The sequence below is a fragment of the Callorhinus ursinus genome, unplaced genomic scaffold, assembly GCF_003265705.2.
Source record: "Callorhinus ursinus isolate GAN/ISIS: 27379988/994484 unplaced genomic scaffold, GSC_fseal_2.0 scaffold37, whole genome shotgun sequence".
NCBI lineage: Eukaryota > Metazoa > Chordata > Mammalia > Carnivora > Otariidae > Callorhinus > Callorhinus ursinus.
Genome location: NW_027397099.1, coordinates 5,052,024 through 5,074,740, shown reverse-complemented (window position 1 = coordinate 5,074,740; position 22,717 = coordinate 5,052,024). Strand labels below are relative to the sequence as shown.

General features: G+C 43.1%; 1 protein-coding gene across 2 annotated transcripts in view; it reads left to right on the top strand.

Moving 5' to 3' along the window:
• TANGO6 (transport and golgi organization 6 homolog) overlaps window positions 1-22,717 on the top strand; it is a 194,521-nt gene that overhangs the window by 164,336 nt on the left and 7,468 nt on the right. The window lies entirely within an intron of this gene.

Here is a 22,717-nt window from a genome sequence, read left to right as displayed (position 1 = left end):
GGATTATGCTCCTAAGATGGAGAAGACTGGCCTGCGGTGAGATGGAGCGAAGCAGCATAGTGGCTTAGACTTAGAAGGTAGACTCTATAGCTAGAATGTCTGGGATTGAATCCCAGCTTTACACCTCAGTGGAAGTGAGACCCTGCACAAGTTAGCTGACATCTGTGTGCCTCAATTTCCTCATCTGTAAAGTGGGGAGAATAATAGTACCACTTTATAGGGTTGTTTTTAAAATTAAGTGACCTTACTTATGTAAAGCATTTAGAATCTATACATTCTATGTATTAGTTATTATTTAGTATGTGTTAATTATTATTATTAACATGCTCCCCACAAACATACGTATTCTCCTTCCCATTTTCCCTATATAGTTATGTTACAGTTTTTGCTATATCAGCATTTAGTGTTTATGTTATCATGGCTGTAACTGTTATCCACAGCTGAGCCATATAATATACTGTGATTACATTTCCTTTCTTGTATGAATTTTGGCTTTCTCTGAAGTTAATAAATGTCTCAGGTTTACATTTGTTATTTTAATGTGAACCTATTACCAATTTATCCCCCATACCAAATGTTCATAAATCTCTTAAAAGGTTCAAACATATCAAGTACTCTAACAGTTTCATTTTCTGAGAGGCATATCTCCTGCACCCTTCCACTCACTTGCTCTTATCTGGACTAGTTACTTTCTAAGCTTACTGCAAGATTTAAGAACTCAGCACTTAAAAATTAATGATGCTCTGTGTGCATGGGCAATACTTATGGACTGGTGAATTTAATAGGAGAAGATCATCTAGCCAAGTCATTTCATCAGGAGACTTCCTTTCATTGGTAGACTCCAAGACTCTTTTGAAGTCTTTTCTTTGGAGCTGATCAGAGAAAATCATCTGGTCTCTCCTACCTAGAGGATGTGAGCCTGGCTGCCAGGATTCTGGAAAATGAGTGGAAGGAGGATGGCAGTCTCACCATTTAGTATGTACTTTCACTTAATCATTCTGTTTTCAACATGGTAGCCTCATCCTTATTGGCACCAGAAGTCCATCTATCCAGAGTCTCTCTGGTTGGATCCTCCGAAGGGTGAAACTCAAAACTTCTGCTGTGGTTGGGGAAGGGCAGTCACCTGGGTACCAGGCCACCTGATTATTACTCAAACTTCCAATCAGGGCTTCTGTTCACCTCCATTTTAAGAGGTATGACCCACCAATTCCAAAACGTTTTTGAGTTTGCATTAGGCTTGCTTCTGGATTTAGTGAATCAATTGATCATCCAAACTAAGATACTTCTGAGAGCGAAAGAGGACACTTAATAATTATGTAAGTGCAGCAGATGTAAAACTTACTAACCTGGGCAAATTAGGATGGTGACCCTAGAATTCATCCAACTGCTTTCTAGCATCTAAACTTTTGTTGCTATTGCCTTGTTAGTGCTTTTTGTTCTGATAACTTAATGCCAAAAAAAGATAATTTTGTATCCCTTTACTGTCATGTTAGTGGGGTTCCAGGAAAGGGCAATAGTGTACGCATGTGTTCAGTCCATCAGCTTTCAGATGGCAGCCTCCACCCTTCCTTCTTTATAGATGAAGAAAGTAGGTATGGAGGATATATGTGACTATAGTCAGAACTCTTTGGGTTTTAAGCAACAGAAACCTACTCCAAACTAGCTTAAGCAAAGAGAACTTTTTAGCCTACCAAATCCAAAGAAGGGCTGAACAGTCATGTTGTGGGAAAAGCTGGGATAGAGCTGGTTATCAGTGACTCCTAGAATCAGGAATTGAAATGCTCCATTTCTTGTCTCTGCTTCTTCTGTATTTCACCTTTGTTTTTTTCCACTCAAGCCCAGCTTTCCTCCTGTGGCAGCAGTATGACCACTGACAGTGTCCCAGTGTTGCTCTTACGTCCAACACTCAGAGATGCCCTCCCTGGCCCCAAATGCAAAAGTTGAAGGGAAGAAACTTAATGTTCCAGCCAAGATCAGATGCCCATCCCCAAATCAACTTGGTTGGGCCAGGTGGGGTATGTGTAAATGCTGTTTTGTGTAAAACCATGTTCAGCCTCCACTATATGCACCTGTGAGGGAAGAGGTGGGGGTCAGTGCCTAGGAGTGGGGGATAGTCCCATAGATTTCCTCAATAGTAACTTGGCCAGATTCATATGACAGTAGTGATGGATTTGAGAGATAGAGCCGAAAAGATTACAACTCAGTACCTTACTGTGACTGCTAAAATATCAATGTTCAACCTTTTCTAGTGATAACATAAGTGACAATTTGGAAGCCCTGACATTTAAGACTGCTCCCTTTCTGCCTCTTCTGCATAATCATTTACATAGATCTACATATGTTAGAACTTGGTTTGTCTTCCTCTTCTGCATCAGACTTACACTATTTTATTTTCTGTAGGATAGCCTATGCCTTACCCTTCTTATCTGATCTAAAAAGACCAAGAATAAAGTATTACCAATCAAACTCAGAATTTTAGAATGTTATTTATTTATTTATTTTTAATTAACATATAATGTATTGTTTGTTTCAGGAGTACAGGTCTATGATTCATCAGTCTTACACAATTCACAGCGCTCACCACAACACATACCCTCTGCAGTGTCCATCACCCAGCCACCCCATCCCCCGACCCCCCTCCACTCTAGCAACCCTCAGTTTGTTTCCTGAGATTAAGAGTCTCTTATGGTTTGTCTCCCTCTCTGGTTTCGTCTTGTTTCATTTTTTCCTCCCTTCCCCTATGATCCTCTGCCTTGTTTCTTAAAATCTGCATACGAGTGAAATCATATGATACTTGTCTTTCTCTGATTGACTTATTTCGCTTAGGGTAATACCCTCTAGTTCCATCCACATCATTGCAAATGGCAAGATTCCATTTTTGATGGCTGCATAATATTCCATTTGTGTGTGTGTGTGTGTGTGTGTGTGTGTGTGTGTATACACACCACATCTTCTTCATCCATAGTTTGGCTATTGTGGACATTTCTGCTATAAACATGGGGGTGCAGGTACCCCTTCAGATCACTACATTTGTATCATTGGGGTAAATACCCAGTACTGCAATTGCTGGGTCGTAGGGTAGCTCTATTTTCAACTTTTTGAGGAACCTCCATACTGTTTTCCAGAGTGGCTGCACCAGCTTGCATTCCCACTGACAGTGTAGGACGGTTCCCCTTTCTCCGCATCCTCGCCAACATCTGTCGTTTCCTGACTTGCTAATTTTAGCCATTCTGACTGTGTGGGGTGGTATCTCATTGAAGTTTTGATATGTACTTCCCTGATGCCAAGTGATGTTGAGCACTTTTTCATGTGTCTGTTGGCCATTTGGATGTCTTCTTTGCAGAAATGGCTGTTCATGTCTTCTGCCCATTTCTTGATTGAATTATTTGTTCTTTGTGTGTTGAGAATTTTAGAATGTTAAAGGTGGAAGAGGACTTAGAGACTATTTAATTTGTATTTCACAAAAATTTCCCTTGGCTTGGGGCACCTGGGTGGCTCAGTCATTGGGCATCTGCCTTCGGCTCAGGTCATGATCCCAGGGTCCTGAGATCGAGCCCCGCATCGGGCTCTCTGCTCAGCAGAAAGCCTGCTTCTCCCTCTCCCACTCCCCTTGCTTATGTTCCCTCTCTCGCTTTGTCTCTCTCTGCCAAATAAATAAGTAAAATCTTTTAAAAAAAATTTCCCTTGACTTACTAACTTTACAAGTTGTTCCTCTGACATAAGGTCTTCATGGTCAAATAAGTTTGGAAGATGCTGCATATGACTATGTATTTTCCTCTTGACGATTAGGTACATGTTAACCTATTAAAGGGTCTGAGAAGGCCTGCAGCAAAGAAAACTTAGAGTTTCTTCAACTCATTTACCGAGGAACCCTTTCTTCATTATAAGCATGCCAAGTAATAATGTTCCATGGAATATACTTTGGGAAATAATCCAACTGTCTTGTTTTATGAATGAGGAAAGAAAGTTCATGAAGAGACAAGTGGTTATAAGTTTCCAAAGCTAATGCCAGGAAGAACTAGCACTCATTTCCAGTTGTTCATGGTAGCTTAGCTTACATTGGCCAAGTGCTAATAAAAGGATAGCATCTCCTCCTCCTCCTTCTACTTAATTCACTCATTCACCTGGAGCAAGGTTCGTCTTATTCTCCAGGGTGTCTTAGGTGACATCATAAAGGAAGCACAAGTTAAGCACCAGATTTGGGAATATCTACTGTCAGCTCCCTTTCTCTGTATCAGACCCAACACACTTTGATTATAACAAATTATAACAGATATTTTGGTGTTTCCTCTTTATTCTCCTGAAATGAAATTTATAGCTTCTTAACCTACATATATATTTTAAAAATCAATATAATGTCCTAACTGTAATATGAAGAAGGAATAAAAGAATAGTCGTTTATACTAAAATAACATATATTTTAATACATAAATGTCTGGGCTAGCTCTAAGATATAATGAACTATTTGGGTGCTCTTATATGTAGACTCATCGTGAATGTAACACAAATACAAGATTATACAGATAATCTTACACTAGCAGCTCAGAAGTACATTGTGGAGCTTGATTTTCCCGAAAGAGTAAACTAGGGTTACCTGGGTGTCTCAGATGGTTAAGCATCTGCCTTAGGCTCAGGTCGTTATTTACAGGGTCCTGAGATCGAGTCCCAGGTTGGGCTCCCAGCTCGGCAAGGAGTCTGTTTCTCCCTCTCCCTCTCCCTCTGCCTCTCCCCCGGCTTGTGCTCTTTCTCTCTCTCTCTCTCTCTCTCAAATGAATAAAAAAAAAAATCTTAAAGAGTAAGCTACTCTATAAAATTCTAAACAAATGAAAATATTATCATCTCTTAGTTGATATGGTAGTTGTAATCCTGAAAAATTCAATATATCTTAAAACTCTAAAAATAATTTGAGCATTTGCTATGTGATAGCACTTATATCTAAGTGCTTTCCATTAATTAATTCACTTAATCTCCATTATCCTTTTAGGTATGATTAAGATCCCCATTTTACACGTGAGGAAACTAAGAAAAGAGAACTAACTTATTCGACAGCTAGTAGGTGGCAGAGCTCAGGTAGAGAAACCAGGCAGCACGGCTCTGGGACTCCATGTTCAGTGACTGTCATCTGAAGGACTCAGAGACCAAGTCACTTGGGCATTTTCTACACAGATCATGGCTAAGAGAAAGCTGTTTCAGATCCTGGAAACCTGGTGCCCAAAAGGAAAACGGGCCAGACTGCCTCCTGACAGCTTATTTACGGTCTGCCCTGGAGAAGGATGGAAGAGTAAGAGGAGAGTGTTTGGGGCTGGCCTTGGACCCAGGTGCCCTGACCTCCCCGGACCTGCCAGGGTGAACTCTTCAGAGAGCAGAGACAGGAAACAACCCTGGCTTCCGCTCCCCCTACATCATGTTCCACGATCTCTTGCCAAAAGTTTAGGCCAACCACGGACGACACTGTCCAGCAACTTCCCATAATGTACACAGAACTGAAAAAAGCAGGGAGCAGACCAAACACCTTCAGGGCTGCTAGGCTGGGGAGTGAGACTCCTGGGACTTCCCTTCTGCCCTGCAGCCTGATCGGAATCGATTCTTCTCTGATAATCAGATGGGCCTCTGGGCTGCATTCAGAAGTGGGTTGTGCACTTCTCTTTGCTCGGTCCTCTGAAAGGGAGGAGTTCTGACCAAGTGTACCGTCCTTGGGGTGACATGAAGTGACAGTTAGGATTGATGCTCTGGAGTCTCTTACAGCTCATTGCTCATCGCCCTGTGGTTTGTTTGCTCTTAGCAAATCCGCTCTAAATAAATTGCATGTTCTTTGAGGTTTAGTATTTAATAATAATATAACATTTATCAAGGGCTTATTGTATGCCAGGCAAAGCACCAGGTTTTCACATTCATGATCTCATGGAATCCTCCTAATAACCCTGTGAGATAAATATGCTTATTAACTCTATTTACAGGCAAGAAAATTGAGGTCCAGAATGTTTACATTTAAATGCACAGGTCGAACAGCCAGTAAGAGGTAGAACAGAGTGCAGGTCCAGGCTGCCTTTTTGCCTGCTTGGCTGTTGGGACGGCACTAATTAGAGCCGGCCTGAGGTCCTTGGGGAAGGGATGAACTGTCCCGGGTGTATATTGGGGCAAACTCGCGTTCCTAGGACTTCTGCTTCCTTAGTCACTGCACTTTCTTCACCTCTGTGATTCTCCAGGGTTGGCAGATCCTCGGTCAGTCGGCGTGGCAAGGGAACTGCAGCTGGAGAGGTCTTTCCAAAAGGCAAATCTGCTGAGGTCCAGTCCCCAGATAACCTTTCTACCCTGGTCCATGAGATAAAGACCAGGCTCCTTCACATGACACATGAGGCCCTTTATGTCCTGGACCCCCTCCCCCAACTTCTCTGTCTCTTCCTCTTCCGTCCTTCTCTTCAAAGGCCCTGACAGCCTCGTACCAGCCCCAGATCATCTGTATACTGTTCCCTGCCTCCGCATCTTCGTCCCTACTATTTCTCTTGTTTTTAATTAAAGATTTTATTTATTTATTTGAGAGAGAGAGCGCGGTGCACACACACTGCGGGGGAGGCAGAGGGAGAAGCAGGCTCCCTGCTGAGCAGTCCCTGCTATTTCTTATGCCTCGAATGCCTTCTTTCCCCTCACCTGTCCATCTGGGAAGCTTTTATTCACCCTTTAGGAATCTACTTAGATTTTACACTCTGTGTAAAAGCCTTTCCTGATTTTTCAGGTAAAATTAGTAATTGCAGGGCACCTGGGTGGCGCAGTCACTTAAGGGGCCAACTCTTGGTTTCGGCTCAGGTCCTGATCTCAGGGTGGTGAGATGGAGCCTGGGCAGGCTCTGCACTCATCGAGGAGTCTGCTTAAGACTTTCTCTCCCTCTGTCCCAGCCCCCCCCAACCCTGAATCTTTCTCTCTCTCTCTAAGATAAAGAAGTAAATCTTTTTTTAAAAAAAGTAATAATCACTTCTCCAGGCTCTGCAGTACTTTACGTATCAGCTCTGGACTACAGTAGATATTGTAATGATTTGTTCATTCTGATGTCAACAAGGGACTTTTAGCTCCCGAACACACCAATCACTATTTTTTTTAATTGTGGTAAAAGATACATAAGACAAAATTTACCGTCTTAACCATTTTTAAGTGTACAGTTGAGTAACTTTAAATATATTCACATTGCTGTGCAACCAGCACCGCCGCCCATCCACGGAACTCTTTTCATCTTGTGAAACTGAAACTCTGCACCAATTAAACACAAACTCTGATTTCCCTTCCCTCAGCCCCTGGCAACCACCATTCTCTCCGTCTCTGCGAATTTGACTACTCATTCCTCTCCGTCTCTGCAAATTTGACTACTCATTCCATTCACTTTTCTATTCCTCAGATCTCACACAGTGCTTTGCACAAAATAAGTGCTTAATGAATGTTTGTTGAGAGAGTGCATGAAATCTTTTCTCCAAGAGGCATGGAACACATCTCTTCATCTCTTTGTACCTGCCTTTATGATAAATAGATTTCCTAGATCTTAACCTGGAAATTCTGAGATTTCCAAGCTCTTCCAGTGTTCAGGTTTCCCAGGGGCAGAAGTTGTCCAAACAAGTTCTCGTTAGGAGGGAATTTTACCTCCCTTTCCTTAGAAATGCCTAACGTTTTCATCACAGTTGGGTTGCAGACATGCTGTTCCCGGATCAGCGGGGAGAAGGAGTCCTGAGGCAGAGTGACAGGATGAATATTAATGTGCAGCCAGAACCTTCTACGTTTCAAAACTTGGCTTCTTGACACACACACACACACACACACACACACACACACACACACACACAAACACACCATAGATATACTATTTATGTACTCTATATATAGCCGTGTGTGTGTGTATCTGTCAAAATTTTAACACATGTATTTCCCTTAATTTCTCCCGTCTGGGCAGAGGTTTCTGTCATAATTCCAGCCAACGCAGCAACGGAGGCAGCTGCATTCATTTTATCCTTTCATTTTCTTAAAGAACGCATGTTGGTAGCTTACAACTTTCTCTGTCTTCAGAATCGCACTTTGTATACACATGTTTAAGAACAAATTTTTAAAATATTTTGGAAAAAAGATGCAGTGCCAATTTGTGGATCAAAAATGATTTTGATGGATGCCTGGCTGGCTCAGTCGCTGGAGCATGCGACTCTTGGTCTCAGGGTTGTGGGTTCGAGCTCCATGTTGGGTATAGAGATTACTTAAAAATAAAATCTTTTTTTTTTTAAGATTTTATTTATTTATTTGTCAGAGAGAGAGAGAGGGCACAAGTAGGGGGAGCAGCAGGCAGAGGGAGAAGCAGGCTCCCTGCCGAGCAAGGAGCCTGATGTGGGACTAGATCCCAGGACCCTGGGATCATGACCTGAGCCGAAGGCAGACGCTTACCCAACTGAGCCACCCAGTCATCCCTTAAAAATAAAATATTAAAAGAAAATGATTTTGACCCTATCTCCTTTCTGGAAAATAAAAACCTGATTGTTGATAGTTAAGAAAATTCCAAGAAGTGTAATAGGCTATATCCAAATCACGTCACCCTTGTTCCTGGCACTTAGATTTTTCCCAGGCACTGTTGTTACTTTCGAAACCATGGCATAACTCTTAGTCTCCTACCCACTGTTTTTTCCTAACCTCCCACACTCCTGCATCCTGGCTGCTTATTAGAGTCACCTGGAGAGCATAAAAATCATAAAAATAAATTAAAACTTTTTTTAAAAGTCCTGAGTCCCAGCCCCTATGATTCTGATTCTTAGGTGTGAGGTGGGGGCCCAGCCATGTAAAACATTCTCCAGGGGACTGTTATGTGCAGCAGGGGCAGAGAATCCCTCCACTAGAACGATGGTATTGCACAGAGGCGAAGTCTGGGCTTTGTAGCCATGCTTCGGTGTGGTTGGCGGGGATTCCTTTTTCTGGTCTAGTCCATGCCATGGACATATTAGTGCATAATGCAAACCCCACCAGGGCCTCTGATGTGTCAGTCACTGGTTTTCTCTGGCCTTTGATCTAATTCTCTAACCTTTTGTTCCTCAAGCATCTTGCACAGAGCCTAGAATTCCATTGAGCAGATGCCCTCAGGAGAGTGACCTGTCCTTCCCCTCGGGGTGACTCAAGCTAGACCTGAAGCTGGGTGACCTGGCTGAGCCTGGGGTGATGCAGGATGCCCTAAAGCAAACTGGTGGCCCAAAGGAGAGCCAAACCTTACGGTCAGCCAGGAGCCCAGTTACGGGTCCCCTCCTCCCTGCCCAGGCTCCATCCAAATAAACAGCATTTATGGTGCAGGGAAAAGGTCACATTTTCTCCACAGCTTCCTCTTGCATATTGGATTTGCTAGTAACTGCACACGTTTAAAAGCAGAGTTTGCAGAGTGAGAGTTCACAGACGCAGGTTTGAATTCTAGCTGTGTCCTTGAGCAAATCACTGAAACCATTCTAAATCCCCTTCCCCTAATTTGTTTGTTTGGTTTTTGGTTTGTTTAAGTTGGCTCCACATTGGAGCCCAATGAGGGGCTTGAACTCATGACTCCAAGATCAAGACCTGAGCTGAGATCAAGAGTTGGGAGCTCAACCGACTGAGCCACCAGGTGCCCCTACCCTCCCCTAACTTGTAAACTGGGCCTAATAACACGTACCTCATAGGATTAAAGGAGATAATGTGTGTGAAGGGCTTAGCACAATGACTGAAACGTAGTAAACACGTAGTGAGCCTTCTGCAGGCACGGTCTAATCCCACGTGGGAGGCATTAGGCACCGGGAGGGGACAGGCCGGGGCTCCCTCAGCAGGGTGTCTGCACGGAGGGCCTCCAGGGCCAGGAAAGTGGAGCCCCTTTCCCCATACAAGGTCACGGAGTACAGTTGGAGAGCTGGGACTGTAATCGCCTTTTAAGGACAAAGCTCCGGATCTCCTCTCCCACAAGCCGCAGCCTGCTGCCTTTGCACACACTCCGGCCATTTTTCCTGCCTTCTTTGTTCTATTTCCGTGCCTGTGGGGGTGAAGGAAAGCTGCTGCCTTCCTCAGGTTGCTATTTAGAGACATTCTGGAAGACGCTGCCACGGTTGCTCCTAGTGCAGCTCCTGGCCGTGCAGCAGTGCGCGGGCTGCAGCCCCTGTGGGCACTGTGCTCTGGCCCTCCACACCTCAGGCGGCATGCCTCAGCCTGAGCTAGCCCAGGGGCACACAGTTAGGTGTTGTATAGCTAAGTCCAGTCTCTAGTCGCCTACTTTTTGTTTAGGACTCCTGAGCTGTCACCCCTACCAGGCGTTAACCGCACTGGCTGTCTTGGTCTTTGTCTCTCAACTGCCAACCTGCGTATGTACCTGTAGCATTTTTGGCACTTGACCAGTTAAAATTTTTCTCCTTATTCTTCACTGAAAATCACGCGTGATACTCCCTGCATCCCCATCCCACCCCTTCTCCAATTTGCACTCGAGAGACCCTCCCCATTTAACAGCCAGACACAATCTAGAAAGGGTAAAAATGCCATTTATCTCTAGGTCTAGCAGAGAAAAATACTTTGGAAATAAAAAGCGTTTTGAAAAGCTCAGTAACCTCTGGTTAATCATAATGCTACCCTGAACTTCAACATGTTTGAGATTCTCTGTCAGGCATGGATAGAAATCTCTTAGACATTAGTAATCCTGTCTTTCTTTGCCGACCTTCCCCTTGCTTTCAATGAGGTGTCTCAAAAGGCCAGACTTTCTATTTGAATCAGCCCTAATTTCTTTTTCATACACCCATCAAAGTGAAGGTTTGGGTTTTATCAGTAAAGCATTTATTCTTCTTGAGGCCAGAGCTCCCTGAATGAGGTCCAAATTGTCTACCTCCATTATGCTTCTCCAATGTATTTGTTTCCTGCCCTTTATCTTAGAGAGGCTGCTTGCCTCCAAGACCTCAGAGCCTGGCCCCTGTCTGCTTGCCCCGCAGAGTTCTTTCTGGTGCCCCCAGCCCTGCGGAATAGCGCGGTCAGTGTTCCCAGTCGTCTGGGACCGGCGCTGGCCCTGCTTCTGCGCTCAGACTGCCTTAAATCTCTACCTCCTCTTACACCTTTTCTTCTGATTCCTCTCTGTTTATTCATCTTCCTGACACCTTTTTGTGGGCCTCTGCTCTCTCTTTTTCATTTTCAGAGCCATGCCTTTCCCCTCATTTTCTTGGCCCCGTGGTGGTAAACCCAATTATTTCAATGTCAGAGTAATAATAGCAACACTACTTTGAATTATATATCCCTTGGCTTATAGCAGAGTACTCTCACACGAATTATCTCTTTTGATCACACAATCAACTTGTAAGGTAGGCAGTGTGCTTTCTGCTTCCCACTTTGGCAGAGGGAGAATAATAACCACTTCGAGAGGCAGAACAGCATAGTAGTTAATAAAGAACTTTGGCTCCAAGCAAGGCTTGGAGTTTGAATCCTGGCTCTGCCTGTTACTAGCTCTGTGGCCTGGGGCAGACTGGAGATAATAATGGCACCTCTCTCATTGTGTTGTGAGGATTGAGTGAGTGACTGTAGATAAGATGCCTAGAACCATACCTGGCACATAACAGGTTTTATCTAAGGATTAGCTATTGTTATTAGACATTCATTCATTTATTTGTCAAAAATTTACCACACTCCAGAGCTGCTCCACGCCAGGTTCTCTCCTAGGCCTCCCTTAGATAAGAGTAACAAGAAGGACACAGAGATTACAGTACTTGTGGGGGAGACTGACAAACCTCCACTTATTTAGCACTTACCATATGCAAGTCTTTGTGCTTGGGTCTTTATAGACATTAACTCTCATTCTTAGAACAACCTTAAAAGGAGGCAGTGTTATCCCCATTTTACAGTTGAGATCACTGGGGTTCTGAGAGCGGAAGTTGTTTGCTCCAGATTCCCTGGCTAGTGATGGGGAGCATCATCATCTGCCTCACCCAGTTCACCTGCCTCTAGGCCATTAGGTTCAGCTCTGCAGGTCTGTCTCCCTGCTCTGGAGGTGAGCTCCTGAAGGATGAACACAGGTCCTCGTTACCCAGAATGCTTAGCAGAGCCTCCTGCACGCGGTTTGGGAAAAGGTGGCTGAGTTGTGCTCTGCTGACGATCCTTGACTCTCTGTACTTCGTCCCATCTGTCCACTCTCACTGCCCTCAGCCACGAAGTCAATCACTCGTCTTAACACCAAGGCATGGTGGTCAAAATGAGGACCCTTAGTAGTTGGCCTGTGGCTTCCTGACAGATTCCTACTACACCAAATGCTTTGTTCTAACATGTTATAAACAGAACTAGTTGGATGCTGGGGTCTCCTCCTCTTCTGGGCCCCAGTCTAGAGAATCTTTTTGCCTGCCAGGTCGGTTTCCACCAGTAACTCCAGGCTCCGCCCCCTTGTTCTCCTGTCTGCCCTTTTATTTCAGTGTCTAACTTCCCTGGTTCTGTCCTTGTGCCCAATATTTATTAGCCACAAAGAAGCCACAACTGGTGGGAGATAGGACTGGACAGAATTGAGCTTGCTTTCTTTCTGATCTTTTTTTGCCTCATGTGTTGTTGGTTCTATGGGAAAATTGAATTTCTAAGTACCGTTAGTGTATGGTGGCATTTAACTTTTTTATCCTTTTGTATTTAGCAATCCATTTTTCCCTTAAATATTAAGAAATTATAGATGGAAAATCCTCTGCTAGATAGCATCTTTGTAGAGTTTTTATTTCTGTAAATGTCTTACTTGTGACCATTCGTGTTGTGTCTTATCGATCCCACATGATAACAGAAGAAAAGAATAGCAGTTTCATCCATCTAATTTCTATTTGTAAAATCACGTTGAAGTATAAATGACTTTTAAAATACTAAACTAGGGCCGTCTGGCTGGCTCAGTCAAAAGAGCAAGAACATATAACTCTTAATCTTGGGGTCATGAGTTCGAGCCCCATGTTGGGTGTAGAAATTACTTGAAAATAAATAAATGAAACTTAAAAAAATAAAATATAAAATACTGAAATAATTTTTGAAAACTGTAAATGAATCTACTAATCACTCAATGTCTTTACTAATGGAGCTTGTGTTAGGTAGTTTTTGACTAGAGACTTCTTTTCATTCCTCTTTCAGATAGTCTGGGCTGTGGTTATATTGTTTTTATGATCATGTGGTTATATTGCTTTTATAATCAAATAAATACAGTTAGGAATTAAAAAGAAGAAAGACATTTGCCATTTATTTCTTCTTTTGATCTCAGCTCATAGATACAACAACCACTTCTAGGATGTTCCAGGTCAAGCTCATTGAAAGAGTCAAACACTGTTTTCCTGCTTTCCCATTGAAAGTGCACCTGTGTGCCCAAGGCAGTCTTTTGCTCACACCATTTCCTTATTAGTATGGCCTGCCTCATCTGGTCTTCTCTAAGCCACATCTAACCCTAAAGACTGCCCTTGTCCCTGAAGCGTCAGCTGTGTGTGCTTCAAGGAAAGGAACTGGTACCTGGAGAAGGGGGGCAGTGTGTGTGTGTGTGTGTGTGTGTGTGTGTTGTAGAGGCTACTTTTAGGCAACAGGCTTGAGCACTGGATACCTGAGTAAGGAAAAAGGGCCCACAGTGACCACTGCGCTGAATGCAAGCAGGCTCATTAGACGACCCACCTCAAAATATCCATAAGCCTTAGGTGGCCAATGGGCTACTTAGTAGAACCTGGTACAGGTACCAAAAAAAGGAAATCCCATATGTTCCCATACCTCCTCACTTCCCCTCCTTAACAATAGCTAACACACACACACACACACACCGACTCCTGGCAGACAGTCTCTCCTTTGCTGTCCTGCCCATGGCTCCCTTGCAGTGTATTCAATAAACTTCGTCTCCTTTGTTCTGCCTTGGGTGGATTCTTTCACCACCTGCGTGTGGGCCTCCACCCAATCGGGTCCCACTGTGTTGTGCGCCTGTGTGTACTTGTGTGTGTGTGTGTGTGTTGCATGTGAGCTCTAAATTCTTTTAAGAAAACACATGAACCCCACCCCTTTCCAAAGACTTTTCAGACTAAGAATCTGGGTACTTGTTTACGATATCCCTGGTCTCTGGGTGGCTCAGTCATTAAGCGTCTGCCTTCGGCTCAGGTCATGGTCCCAGGGTCCTGAGATCGAGCCCGGAATCGGGCTCTCTGCTCCGCAGGAAGCCTGCTTCCTTTCCCGCTCCCCCTGCTTATGTTCCCTCTCTCGCTGTCTCTCTCTCTGTCAAATAAAAAAGCTTAAAAAAAAAAAAAAGATATCCCTGGCCTAAGAACTCAGATGGGGAAAATGTTTCTTTCAACCACCAGTTACAAAAGCTAAGCCAGATCTCCTCTGGATGAGATGCACCTATCCCCACTCACACCTGTACTCCCTCTGCCTTTCCCTGGAGTCCTTGGGCCTTGATGCAGAGGGTGGGGGATGAAGAGCAGGTGTGTTGAACTCTTAATGAAAGGTTTCCTCTGTGGGATTGCCTATATCCTGCCCACCACAGTGGCTCCTGTGAGTAACTTTACCTTTGAACTCTCCTTGTATTCAACCCCTGATCTGTGGGATTTGGTGACAATCCCCGGCTAGCAGGAAGCTTTGATCCTTGGGGAGTCCAGAGGAAGTCCTTGTGATGTGTGGGATCCCCAGTGTTACAGGGATTGGGAAGAAGCCTTTCCAGGATGGGTTGCTAAAATAGACCCATTAATTAAGAAGGAGCCTTTGCCTAACACTCAGTTACCCAAAAAAGGAGATCCGGTAACTGATAACAAGGAGCTCAGCGCCCTCAAGTATGAAGTAGTGTTTGAACAAGCATTATTGTTATTTTAAGGACACAGCAGTGCCAAGGGGACAATTCCTACCCACACCAGGAAGGAGCAGAGTATCTTAACAGAACAGAATGCCTTAGAACCTCCCTTTTTAACAAGTAAAAGCTAACCTTATTTTGAATGTTAGAAGGCTCTAGCAAAAATTCTCAAAGATATTTCTGAGTAGGTGAAAGATTCCTCTAGAAGAAGAAAAAAGATGACCTTGTAATAAACAGTGGGAACTCTAGAATTTCTCTATAAGAGACACTTTGGGCTGAACGCCATTGGAAAGAGTGTCAGGAGACTTGTCTTTAGATTATGTTCACATAATAAGCAGGCCAGGTTTGCTTAGAATCTGCACTTATTTAAGGTGGCTTGAGGCTGAGGGGACTTGCTAAAGTTTCCCCGAGCCACTCCGTGGTGCCACACTTTGTCTACAAATAAAAGTGTGTGTGTGTGTGTGTGTGTGTGTGTGTGTGTGTGTGTGTGTGTGTCTGCCTCCCCGCTAGGCTGTAGCTGCCAGAGGGTAGGGTTCGTGCATTATTCATTCTTTTCATCACCAGCACACTGCCTGGGCACGAAGTAGGCCCTTAATAATGATTATTGGATGAGTGAGTAATCATGAGGCAGTAGCTCTTGGGAGTCATCCTCTCTCAGTAACCATCTCTCCTTTTCACACTGCCAGCCTCGAGGAAAGAGAGGTTACCAAAGGGCAGTGGGGATAGTGCCCCCCGCCTCCCCAGTCTGCATGCGCCGGTGCTAGGATACCCACTCCCATGACATCTCAGCAGCTACCTGAGAAAACCCCGAAACAGTTGCTCCACATTTGGGCAGCATCTCTGTGAGGTTTGCCCACAGTATTCAGGCACTTTATGTGGCGACACTAGGCAAGGAGCAGTGAGAGTTCTCTGTGGAGCCATCTGTATAATATGTGGGGCCCAGTGCAGAATGAAAAGGTGGGATACCTGGTTCAGAAAAATAAGAAAAACATGCTGTTAATGGTATATATATAGAAAGTTTTTTCCTTTCTTTCACAATTTTTCTCTCCCTCAACTTGTCATTTGTGTATTATTTGCTGTTAATGTTCTAAGTAGAGAAAAATTGTTTAACATTTTTATTTTTTTTAAGATTTTATTTATTTAACAGAGAGAGCACAAGCAAGGGAAGTGGCAAAGGGAGAGGGAGAAGCTGACTCCCCAATGAACAGGGAGCTGACTCTTGGTTTTCGCTCAGTTCATGGTCTCAGGGTCATGAGATCAAGCCCTCCATTAGGCTCCACACTCAGCACAGAGTCTGCTTGGGATTCTTTCCCCCTCCCTCTCCTTCCCCCTGTTCCTCCCCTGCACCCCCATTCTAGTGTGTGTGCGCACTTTCTCTCTCTCTCAAGTAAATAAATAAAATCTTTAAAAAAAAGAGAGCATTCAACTCATATGTGGAATCACGAAAATTACACAAATTATATTCTGTAGCTTATACACGCATATTTCCTTCTCAGCAGAACAGTGGAAACTGCACAAAACTAGCTTAACTGCTTTTATTTTTCTTCTTGATACGTGCACATTCTGTCAACGCTCTTTACCTTTGGTTTACTGGTGAATAACAAAGGACTGAAAGGAACAAAGAACTGTGTATTGTCCTATTTCCTGTATATCATCAGTTTTAGAGTAAATGGTTGGTTCAACATGAAGGATATTATAGGGTACCTTACCATCCATGTTTCTTAGAAAGCCATTGTCTTCTTTCTGTGTTTGAAGCAAGTTCTGGTTCAGATGGAAAGTATGGCCTCTCGGGGCTATCCGTGTCTCCATGTGCTCAGTCATGAATATAACAAACATGCTGCCCTTCTTCTGGCTTCAAGTCTTGCTGAACTCCTGCACATTGTGGGTCCCTCAGAATTCTGTGCTTCTGGGGCATGGCAGATGCTGTGTGCAGGATGCACTGGCAGAGAATGGTGGACACACATGTTGGGCATATCTCATCTCACACTGAGGCTCGTTTGTCCCACTGTACTTCCCTTAAAAAATACAAATCCAAAGATACAATTATTAAGAATTTTAAGACAACCATAGCAGATCATTGAACCAAGCATGTGGCCCTCTTGACTGTGGGACCTAATGTGACTGCTCAGGTCACACACCCATGAAGCGAGCCTGAGCCTGGTTGTCTGGCACTGTTTCAATAGATGTTCTTCAAATTTTTAGTTTTTACTGAGCGAGAAACTGGCCAGGAGTAGCATGCAGACGTGCCTTCTTTCATTCAGAAATTTTTTAGGTATTTGCCATGTACCAGTCACTATATAAGGCATTGGGACTACACCAGAATGAACAAGGCAAGATATGGCCGCAGCGTCATAGTACGTGTCATCTAGTGAGGAAAACACACTTTTAATTACACAATAAATATTTAAATTACAACTGTGATACGAGTTACAAACAGTACTACAGGCCAGGTAGAAAGACTTACCTAGATGGGAGTTAGAGAAGGCATCCCTGAGGAAGGGGTATTTTAGGCTGAGGGTGAGTAGGAGTTGCAGGGTGAAGAAGAGGCGAAATAGTCTTCCAGGCTGAGGGAACAGCATATGCAAAGGCCTTGTGCTGAGAAGGAGCTTTGCTCAAAGAAAGAAAGAAGGTCCACCCCACCAGCACCTGGAACACAGGAGACAAGGGGGAGACCGGCAAGTTGCCTGGGGGGCCTGTTTTGTGTGCCCCTTCTCCCCTGCCTTCCTCTTTCCACTCCCCAGCACCCATGCTGTTCAAGAATAGCAAAAGATGGAAAAGGCTCTTTCTCTATTCTTTAGCAAGTCCAAGATATAGGATGCTACACGCTTAGCATACTTGTGTGGAAAGCTCAGGGGACTTCAGGCCCAGTTCCTGTACAGTTGACCCTCGAGCAATGCAAGGGTTAGGGATGCCCACATCCCACTCCCACCCCAGTGCAGTCAAAACTCCACGCATAACCTTTGAATCCCCAGAAACTTAGCTACTGATAGCCTACTGTTGGCCAGAAGCCTTACTGATAACATAAAGAGTCTATTAATATATCTATTAATATATGTTCTATATGTTATATATATTACATACTGTATTCTTTTTTAAGATTTTATTTATTTATTTGACAGAGAGAGACACAGCAAGAGAGGGAACACAAGCAGGGGGAGTGGGAGAGGGAGAAGCAGGCTTCCCGCGGAGCAGGGAGCCCGATGCGGGGCTCGATCCCAGGACCCCGGGATCATGACCTGAGCCAAAGGCAGATGCTTAACGACTGAGCCAGCCAGGCGCCCCTTACATACTGTATTCTTTTTTTTTTTTTTTTAAGATTTTATTTATTTGACAGAGAGACACACACAGAGAGGGAACACAAGCAGGGGGAGTGGGAGAGGGAGAAGCAGGCTCCCCACTGAGCAGGGAGCCTGATGTGGGACTCGATCCCAGGACCCTGGGATCATGACCCGAGCCGAAGGCAGATGCTTAACGACTGAGCCACCCAGGCACCCCTTACATACTGTATTCTTAAAGTAAGTTAGAGTAAAGGAAATGTTCGTAAGAAAATCATAAGGAAGAGAAAATATATTTACAGTACTGTATTTGTCAAAAATATCACACATAAATAGACCCATACAGTGCAGACCTGTGTTTTTCAAGAGTCAACTGTACTTGTTACCCACCAAATTAAGCATTTCCTATCATTTCTGCTCACCATCTCCAGTTCACTTCCTGTTCCTAAAATGTAACCTCTGTTTCCTGTAACCCCTCTTTATACTCTCTCTGTGCTCTGTTAGGACACTTACTGTATTTTTTCTGTATTCTTTATTTATGTGTATGACTTACCGTCCCTACCAGACAGTGAGCCTTTAAAGTCAGGTTCTGTATCTCTTCTACCTATTAAGTGGCCTTATGGAAAACCCTTGCCTAGTAGTTAATTCAGTTAATCAAAAAGCTTATTTATTCTTTAGTAGGTAATATGTTCATAAAATACAATATTAAAAAGGTACAAGAGTATATAATGCTCCCATATCCCTCTCCAGTTATCTTCCCTGGAGGCAGCCAGTTTTTGTTTTTGTTTTTCTTTTAAGATTTTATTTATTTATTTGACAGAGCACAAGCAGGGGGAGTGGGAGAGGGAGAGGCAAGCTTCCCGCTGAGCAGAGAGCCCAATGTGGGGCTCGATCCCAGGACCCTGGGATCGCGACCTGAGCCAAAGGCAGATGCTTAACCGACTGAGCCACCCAGGCGCCCCAGGCAACCAGTTTTTTATTTTATTTTTTTTCAGAGACAGTCCATGTTTATAGTACATAGGCTATAATATATATTTATTATGAGGTTTCTATGAAAAGCCACAAAAGTGAGAAAATGGATGAATGTCTACATTCTCCTATTTCTTTTTTTCTGATCTTCCTCCTTTTTGGAAATTATACATTGGCATAGACTTCAGGGTACAGCCAATGCTTGAAGTTCCAAAGTACAGAAAGGGGCACCTGCCTGGCTCAGTCAGTAGTGTGTGTGACTCCTGCTCTCAGGGTCATGAGTTCAGTCCCCATATTGGGCATGGAGCCTACTTTAAAAAAATAATAATAAAATAAAAAATAAAACAATCTTTAAAAATAAATAAAAGTGGTGAGAGAAAGTTTTAGAGACCATTTGAACCAGTTATTGTCAGAGATGCCTGCATATCGTGACATAAACCCGACATGATTCATGTTAGGTGGCACTATTAATAAATAGGAACAATACAGCATAACATCATGGTTATTATAGGCCTTCTTCTAAGCAAAATACAAGATCCAGAAACCATAAAGGAAAAATTAATAAATTTAACTACATCAAAAGTGCAAATTTCTCCCCTGGAAAAAAAATTTCACAAAGAAAAAAATGCCAACTATGACAAACAACATTTGTGACTTATATAATAAATAATAGACCTTTTTTTTTTTTAAAGATTTTATTTATTTATTTGAGAGAGAGAATGAGATAGATAGAGCACGAGAGGGGGGAGTCAGAGGGAGGAACAGACTCCCCGCTGAGCAGGGAGCCCGATGCGGGACTCGATCCCAGGACTCCAGGATCATGACCTGAGCCGAAGGCAGTTGCTTAACCAACTGAGCCACCCAGGCTCCCAGACCTTTTTTTTATATACAAAGAGCTCTTACAAATCAGTAAGGTAAAGTTCAGTTACACATACCAGAAAAAATATATAGTTTATTTATTAGATGCATATTAAAAACAGCATGCTGTCATTTTTCACTTAGTGGATAAGCAAAGATAAACGATTTACAGTACATAGCACTGATGAGAACATAATGTTATGTGGAAATGTAGATTATTGCAACTCTCTGGCCACATCTGTCACAATTTTATGTGTGCATTACCTTTTGACCTAGAGGTTCCATTTCTAGATACTTGTCCTATAGATACACTTGTTCATGTCTGCAAAGACAGAAAGGCAGAGTGTTTATTGCAGCAATATTTGCAATATCAAAAGATAAAAAAATGAGTTTAATTGGCAGATAAATTGTGTGACATGCATCCTATGCAGCCATTTTTTAAAAAAGTATTTCTGTATATGCCAATTATACGAAATATCTTCAAAATATAATAAGTCAGCGGGGATGATGGCATATAACAACATAAAATATAATTCTGTAGTTTTAAGGCAGGGGGAAAGGCACAATGTGTGCTTGTAAATACCTGGAACATTTCTCAATTAAGCATGATATCCTCTCAGAAAGGAAACTAAGAGCCTGGAGTAGAAGAGAGACTTTTTTTTTTTTTTTTAAGTAGGCTTCACACCCAATGTGGAGTCTAGCGCAGGGCTTGAACTCACGACCTTGAGATCGAGACCTGAGCTGAGATCAAGAGTCAGACACTTCAGGACTTCAAGCTCTATTACAAAGCAGTCATGATCAAGACAGTATGGTACTGGCACAAAAACAGACACATAGATCAATGGAACAGAATAGAGAGCCCAGAAATGGACCCTCAACTCTCTGGTCAAATAATCTTTGACAAAGCAGGAAAGAATATCCAATGGAAAAAAGACCGTCTCTTCAACAAATGGTGTTGGGAAAATTGGACAGCCACATGCAGAAGAATGAAACTGGACCATTTCCTCACACCACACACAAAAATAGATTCAAAATGGACGAAAGACCTAAATGTGAGACAGGAATCCATCAAAATCCTTGAGGAGAACACAGGCAGAAACCTCCTCGACCTCAGCCACAGAAACTTCTTCCTAGACACATTGCCAAAGGCAAGGGAAGCAAGGGCAAAATCAACTATTGAGACTTCATCAAGATAAAAAGCCTTTGTACAGCAAAGGAAACAGTCAACAAAACCAAAAGACAACTGACAGAATGGGAGAAGATATTTGTAAATGATGTATCAGATAAAGGTCTAGTATCCAAAATCTATAAAGAATTTATCAAACTCAACACCCAAAGAACAAATAATCCAATCAAAAAATGGGCAGAAGACCTTGAATAGACATTTCTGCAAAGAAGACATCCAAGTGGCCAACAGACACATGAAAAAGTACTCAGCATCACTCGGCACCAGGGAAATACAAATCAAGACCACAATGAGATACCACCTCACACAGTCAGAATGGCTAAAATTAGCAAGTCAGGAAACGACAGATGTTGGCGAGGATGCGGAGAAAGGGGAACTGTCCTACACTGTCGGTGGGAATGCAAGCTGGTGCAACCACTCTGGAAAACAGTCTGGAGGTTCCTCAAAAAGTTGAAAATAGAGCTACCCTACGACCCAGCAATTGCAGTACTGGGTATTTACCCCAATGATACAAATGTGGTGATCTGAAGGGGCACATGCACCTCAATGTTTATAGCAGCAATGTCCACAATAGCCAAACTATGGAAAGAACCTGGATGTCCATTGACAAATGAATGGATAAAGAAGACATGGTATGTATATACAATGGAATATTATGCAGTCATCAGAAAATGAAATCTTACCATTTGCAATGACGTGGATGGAACCAGAGGGTATTATACTAAGTGAAATAAGTCAATCAGAGAAAGACAAGTATCATATGATCTCACTGATATGTGGAATTTGAGAAACAAGGCAGAGGATCATAGAGAAAGCCTGGGAAAAATGAAACAAGACGAAACCAGAGAGGGAGACAAACCACAAGAGACTCTTAATCTCAGGAAACAAACTGAGGGTTGCTGGAGTGGAGGGGGTCGGGGGATGGGGTGTCTGGGGGATGGACAGTGGGGAGGGTATGTGCTATGGTGAGTGCTGTGAATTGTTAAAGACTGATGAATCACAGACCTATACCCCAAATTTATCAAACTCAACACCAAATAATACATTATATGTTAATAAAAAATTTTTTAAAAAAAGAGTCGGACACTTCACCAACTGAGCCACCCAGGCCCCCCTCCCTGAGACTTATTTTTTAATGTGTACTTTTTTGTACTGTATTACCTTTTCCATAAAAATAAACAAATAAGAACACAGGCTCTGGATGTTTAAAATCTGGCTCCCCCATTTTTTTAGCCGAGTAATCTTGGGATGTTATATAACCCTCTAATCTTCTATGTTTTCATCTGTAAAATGGGGCTAATATGTTTCACATAAAAATTGAATAATATATGAAAAATACTTCATACAGTACCTGATGTAAAAATAGTAGCTTTTGAGGCAAAGAGCCCTAGACCAGAAGTAATTTCACAAGGAGCCGCAGACAAGTCATGTGACCCCCTGTGACCCAGAGTCTTCAGTCTCTAGTTTGGCCAGTTGATCCTTAAGGCCTCTTACTTGAGTTTACCTGTTCTTTTGAAACCTGTTTCCTGCTAAAAGTTGTAACTCCAAAGCCAGGAGGATTTTGGAGGAAATTAGGAGCTCCGGGGAGTAGGTGCTTTGGCACCTACTCAGTTCTATACCAGAGCCTAAGATGAGAGCACTGGAAGTGAAAGATGGGTG